General features: G+C 38.4%; 1 non-coding gene across 1 annotated transcript; it reads right to left on the minus strand.

Annotated features, from left to right (window-relative positions):
• Nucleotides 1-3,384: 3,384 nt before the first annotated feature.
• On the minus strand, nucleotides 3,385-3,503 carry LOC145678053 (5S ribosomal RNA). Its single transcript, XR_014130188.1, has one exon. It is a non-coding gene; the product is annotated as a 5S ribosomal RNA (ribosomal RNA).
• Nucleotides 3,504-6,900: the final 3,397 nt, after the last annotated feature.

Raw genomic sequence — 6,900 nt, forward strand, 5'->3', positions numbered from 1 at the left:
TCCTAGCTGTCTGCTTGGTACGTGCCATTGCAACTGTCACGACTTGTTTCAAATAATTGCGCGCTGAATGAAGTCAAGTTATATAAAGAGCAAAACCGTTAAATCAAGCTATTTCTCATTGGATAAAGTCAGTCGAAAAGGACAGTTCTCATTGGCTTAGACACGTTTTGTGTTTTTCCTCCGTGCTTTCCCTGCATGATCGAAGGAACAAAACCACGAGTCTTGGGCTGCTTGGGCTTGTATTTCTCGTGTGTGGTGAGCGAAGCAGTAACATATCGAAATGACAGGACGTGGAAAAGGAGGCAAGGGTCTTGGCAAAGGAGGTGCCAAGCGCCACCGTAAAGTTCTTCGTGACAACATCCAGGGTATCACCAAACCCGCTATTAGGCGTCTTGCTCGCCGTGGTGGTGTGAAGCGTATCTCTGGTCTCATTTATGAAGAGACCCGAGGAGTATTGAAAGTATTCCTGGAGAACGTAATCAGAGATGCTGTTACATACACAGAACACGCCAAGAGGAAGACAGTGACAGCTATGGATGTTGTGTATGCCTTGAAGAGGCAAGGAAGAACCCTGTACGGTTTCGGAGGTTAAGTTGGGGTTCCTCCTATTTTGGATATAAAATTGGCATAAACGGCTCTTTTCAGAGCCAACAAATTTATATAAAGGGAAAGATTTACTTTGTGCGATTTTCTGTTAGATTATAAGAATTCGTGTAACTACATTAAAGCCTTTTGATGCACACAAAATTACAGACGTAGAGAGATTAATTTGAGAAAATCATACGTTTTTTTTTACATTATGTACGTTCATGTATACGTATTCATATGTAGCAGTATTAATGCTGGAGAAGGGGTTCTGGTTGGAAATTGGCGATTTGTTGGAAGTAGCGAGCATGAGAGATGCGAAACGCAAGTCGGAATTTCTGTTCTGACAGTAGGATGTACGTATAGAGGCTTATACAACTTCTATACTGTGCTGTGAGGGGCGAATAATGCGTTAGAAACCTGAATCTTGTCCTTTATCTTGTTTACGTGGTCTTGGGTTCGATTTTTTTCTTTTGCGGTAGTGTCTATTGTGATTTACATGTAAATTAATGACACTTCGTAGCGGGTTAGTAAAATAAAGAGTAATACAAATATGAGATGTAGGTTAATGCATTGTATACTTCACATTATTTACTAAAGAAAGGCAGTAGTTACAAGAAACCTAGGCTCGCTCGTTGGGCACAGTAGCAAATGAGTTCTGAGATCAGAGAATAAGAGTAGTTGCGTATTACAAACCATATACATATAACACATATCACACAAATATGAATATCGACCTTGCAAAGAATAAATCGTACTTAAGTGTGCATTTAATGTCATTACTATGTTGCAAAAGAAATTTAGGAAAGTTTTTTGATCCGCTCTGTTCATGATGTCATTGGGGCATAGTAATGAACAATAATAAATGTCGAGAACATATTGAACAGAGTAATTTCAGCCAAGCCAACGCAAGAGAGAAACATGAGTGCTTTAAGAATGTTGGAAATTCCTTTGTCTAGCATGAAGTACATGAGAATATGTGGTATGAGGTTTTCTTCCATTGCTGAGAATCTGGGCTCGACTGTCCTGTCCTCTGGGTAATATGAGCCCGATGTACGCAAATATCAAAAAAATGTAGCTAGCGACAATACAAAAGGTAATGATCTTATAATTAATAATGTAGTGGGAACTAAGCACATCGCTGTTTGGAGTATTCTAAAGATAGTGTGACTTCCTATGGGCTTCAATTACGATCGACGACTACACATACTAATTAATCGAATAGCAGCGAGAATTTCGAATGACACTAAGCAACTATCTCAGACACTTTTGATGAGTCTGTATATCGAAAACAATTCATTTCAATCGTAAATCTCCTCTATAAAGGGGTTTGTGGCCCTCATAAGGGCCGATTTGTATGAGATATAGGTCTTACATTTATGCCTTCTTCTCAGTTTTCTTGGGCAGAAGTACAGCTTGAATGTTGGGCAAAACACCACCCTGAGCGATTGTAACTCCAGACAACAACTTGTTTAATTCCTCGTCGTTACGGATAGCTAACTGCAGATGACGTGGAATAATCCTAGTCTTCTTGTTGTCACGAGCAGCGTTGCCTGCCAACTCAAGAACTTCAGCTGCCAGGTATTCCATGACTGCAGCCAAATACACGGGAGCGCCAGCACCAACTCGTTCGGCATAGTTACCCTTTCGCAAAAGACGATGGATTCTGCCTACTGGGAATTGAAGGCCAGCCCTGCTGGAGCGGGACTTGCTCTTTCCCTTGACTTTTCCACCTTTGCCGCGACCAGACATTGTTCAATATTCTTTCGTAATAAGATGAGAGGAAAAATTGCGGCCTCCCATGAATCAAGTCAGTTTTGTTACTACTTCAAGCGTGCACCCGAGTGCATCAAATGAAAAGCAAGGCAGTTGGCGCGAATTGAAACACGTACTGTAATTTAAATGAAGTCGATAAATCGGCGGACACATCTAATTTTGCTGAACGAGTGAGTCATCATGCCACCAAAAACTAGCGGAAAGGCTGCAAAGAAGGCTGGTAAAGCCCAAAAGAATATCTCCAAGGGAGATAAGAAGAAGAAGAGGAGGAGGAAGGAGAGCTATGCCATTTACATCTACAAAGTTTTGAAGCAAGTGCATCCTGACACTGGCATATCTAGCAAAGCTATGAGTATCATGAACAGCTTTGTTAATGACATCTTCGAGCGTATTGCTGCTGAAGCTTCTCGTTTGGCCCATTACAATAAGCGGTCAACTATCACCAGCCGGGAAATCCAAACAGCTGTGCGCCTTCTTTTGCCTGGTGAACTTGCCAAGCACGCTGTAAGTGAGGGTACGAAGGCTGTTACCAAGTACACAAGCTCTAAGTAAAAATCTTCTTCAAGATTTTTCATTTCAAACGGTCCTTGTCAGGACCAACACATTATTCGAAAGAGTTAAATCACGAAATTTGCTTCATTCTGTTATGTAGAAACACCTTGAAATCCAATTTCTATATGCTGTTAGTAAAAAAGTAAAGCACATAGCGGAGATGTGTCGTGCTTGTATACGAAAGGCATTTACTCGCCGGAGATCTACACTTAGTCATAATAATTTACTTTTAAAAAGTGGTAATACATTCCGTGTTAAGTATAGTAGTAGGTGCACACGGATCGGAAATCAGGTTATTTTAATGTGCCGTGCAAATAAACAGGCTGTTAGTGTAAGAAATAGTGGGTATAACGCTTAGAATATCGATTAATCGCTATGAAATAATGTTGATAAATTATCTCTTGAAAGTACTATAAAATTAATGTTTCTAGTATTTTCGTACTTGAAGGATAATGAAATTTGAAAAAGAGATGCCAACAGCACCTGGTGTTCCCAGGCGGTCACCCATCCAAGTACTGACCAGGCCCGATGCTGCTTGACTTCGGTGATCGGACGAGAACCGGTATATTCAGCATGGTATGGCCGTTGGCAACTACCTTTTCTTCAATGTCCTGTTAAGGAAGTATGTTTTAAGTAAGAATTGACATTATTAACTATAAAGGCAAGCATATTAACGTCGTTAACATTACTTGGAATATACTAATATTCGAATAAATATTTGAATGTTCGAATGATGAGTGATTCGGATGTTCATAGTGCCACTATGTCCTATCGAGTTTACTATCACGAACCACGTATGAAATTGTATATAAATAAATAAAAATAAATCCTTTATTAAGTATTGATTACAGGAAAAAGGCAAACTTACATTCTTTAATGTACACAATGAAATGTATGAAAGATATTTTTAAGATATGTTTCACTTACCCTTTATAACGCAAGGTAGTTTTCAGTGTAGCATCCTCTTCAGCTGCGAGATAACGTAAGGCAGATGATCATTCAGTCGTGAAGCACTAAAATGTAATATACATTTTAACTATTATCGATAAGAATTATTTACTGCAGGGATGCAAATAAAGTGAGGCAAATTAGTAAATAAAAACCGATACTGTAACTGATAATGTAATTACGTATCTGTATTAGTTGTATATACAGTAATCGCACGATTATCCGCGGAGTTGGATGTTGGCATAATCGCGCATAATCAGCAGTATGAGCAGAAAAGGGAAATGAAATGAAATCTTTAGATTTACGTCGCATACTTATACCGGTTACGCTAAAGGAGACGGTGATGATGAGTACTGAATGAAGAAAGTGGGAGGAAACGGGAGAAACCCGAGAAAACCCATGAGCACGGTCTTTATGCACGACAAAGTTCACACGGCACGAGCTGGGATTGAACCAGGGACCCCAAGCACCGGAGGCCAAAAAAGGGACAAAAAGTCTTTCGTGCAACTTTCGTTTTCGGTAAAAAGTTTACACATAATTTAGAAAGAGTAGTTTTCTGGTCTTTTTATTTCACAAGTTGGTTCATGTCTATATTTTTTACATGCATAAAAAATTTTTCAACTCCCTTGCTTAGTTCCTGTTAAAGACCTCTACCTCTGATTGTATTTTTTGCACATATTCTTATTGTTTTCAGACAACATTTCTAAGAGCGTAATTTATCGTCAGCAAGAAAAGAAAAGGAAAGCCTCGGATAGTGGAATGTGTACTGTATATATATATATATATATATATATATATATATATATATACGTATTAGTATATAGTTTTATTTTATACGTCTCCTATTATTACACAATGTGCAGATATTGTGAAAGCGCAAGTAAATATGTATAACTCCCCGTTCTGCACTTAATAACTTGAAAGAAGTTCGGGGAAGGTAGTGTAACAGAAAGTGCAAACAGAAATGAGGGTTTACAGGCATTTAATATTATTCCGTAGTAGTATGATTTTTTGTAAAATATATATATATATATATATATATATATATATATATATATATATATATATATATATATATATATATATATATATATATATATATAAACATACATATTCAATGATATAGTAAGAGGTTAGCAGCACTGATAGAACTGCAGAAAGTACAAAACCGTTAATAAGAAAGAGAGAGAGATGGTGGCCGCTTTTGTGCTTTTCATTGGCTAATTCCGAATTGCGCGCGAATACGTACGAGATTTCTTTCTTTTTCCTCTTCGCAGCCCAGATGTTGCCAATTAGAAGTTTTTAGTACTACATTTGTATGAAAATGTTGCCTTTAAGAAATGTGGTTTGCATACGGAGAAAAGAGCAAAATGAATATTTATCTTAGTGGGCATGAAAAAAGACGAAACATTTTGCAAGATGGACACACGAACTTCCTTAATGCAGGCGTTCAGTACATTATTGTAAAGAAAAAAACACTAAAAAGAATTACTTCAATATCCCTAGCAACATTCAACAATTCATAGAGAAAAATCTTTATTTTGAGAACAATGGAAAACTATGTAATTGTAGATAACTACTAAATTTAATGATTAAGGAAAACGTTTAGGCCCGGCCCTTCAGAAAGAAAGTGCACAGAATTTTCTCTCATGGAAGCAATTGCAAAATCAACATTTTGTTTGCAGTTATAATTAGAGGATCTATATACAGGGTGTTCGAAAAAGAATGTATCCTCTTGAAAGAAAATATTCTCTGGGCCCCTAATCCTTTATATACCGAAAGGAAGTTTGTATAGCATTTTTTCTTACCTTCGTTAGAAGAATTGAAAGTGACTACTATCGTGACACGGGAGATATTTGATCGATAGTCGAATTACTCCCATGCTCGAATGAACACGTCTCTTGTAAGGAGAGGAAAGGCTTCTGTGATCCGCTATCGCAGCTGTGTCATATCTGCAGAGAATGTTAGGACACAAACGTGATCTTTGAGAGCCTCGTGAAAAGAAGTCGCATAGTATCATGTGTGGAGACATCGGGGCCATCTGAAGAACGCTTCATCATTAGGACCAAGGGCGAGTTACGAAACACTCTGGGATATATTTATTAACATAACTTCTCGTCATTCTGCAAGTGTGGTGGAGCTCCATCCTATTGGAAAAGGAAACCTCGGGAGCCCTCTTCATGTGTAGGTATCGTTCACATCTGAAGCATGTGAAGATAGATTACTGTACTATCGTGTACCTAAAATCATTTTCTACGAATACGAACATGTCTACACTGAAGGCAGTGCAGCTCTTTTTCTCTTTTTTTTTTGGTCATGTATTGTAACGCGGGGCAATGCACACAATAACATGTAATGTTGTGTATCATCATAAAGGGCCAGGGCGATGATTGGATCTTGATGGACGTGGAGAACTGATAGGTGATGTGAGTGGTATTGTGATCTATGGTTGTATGTTTACTGATGAATGCATAAGGAGAGGTGAAGGGGTTGCCTTTTTTTTTATGTCGATCGGCAGGGAAGCGATTGGGAAACTTTTGACTTTGTTTTTCAACCGAATATATTGATTGAATAGGTCGCCGACAATTTTACGGGGCGTCACGTCGTTGCCTTTTTCATGTCGATCGCGAGCGAAGCGAGCGTTTTTTTTTTTTTTTTTTTTTACCGACAATATGTATTGAATCGGTTGCCAACACCTTTAGGGGCGCGTCACGTCCTTCTTTCTGTGCTGATCGCGAGCGAAGCGAGCGCGAAATTTTTGACTTTTTTTTTTTTTTTTTTACCCACAATATTTATTCAATCGGTCGCCAACACTTTTAGGGGTGCGTCACGTCCTCTTTTCTCTGCTGATCGCGAGCGAAGCGAGCGCGAAATTTTGACCTTTTTTTCTCTTTTTAATTCTTTTTTTTTTCTTTAAGAAAAAATATTGATTTCATAGGTCGCCAACATTTTTACGGGATGGAACATCGTTTATTTGTTTTTCCAACCGTCTTTCTGTCTTGAGCCCCCGCCAAGTTAACTTTATGGTGGACAAAAACT

Source organism: Thermobia domestica, unplaced genomic scaffold, assembly GCF_964235325.1.
Source record: "Thermobia domestica unplaced genomic scaffold, izTheDome1.hap1.1 HAP1_SCAFFOLD_1776, whole genome shotgun sequence".
Classification (NCBI taxonomy): Eukaryota; Metazoa; Arthropoda; class Insecta; order Zygentoma; family Lepismatidae; genus Thermobia; species Thermobia domestica.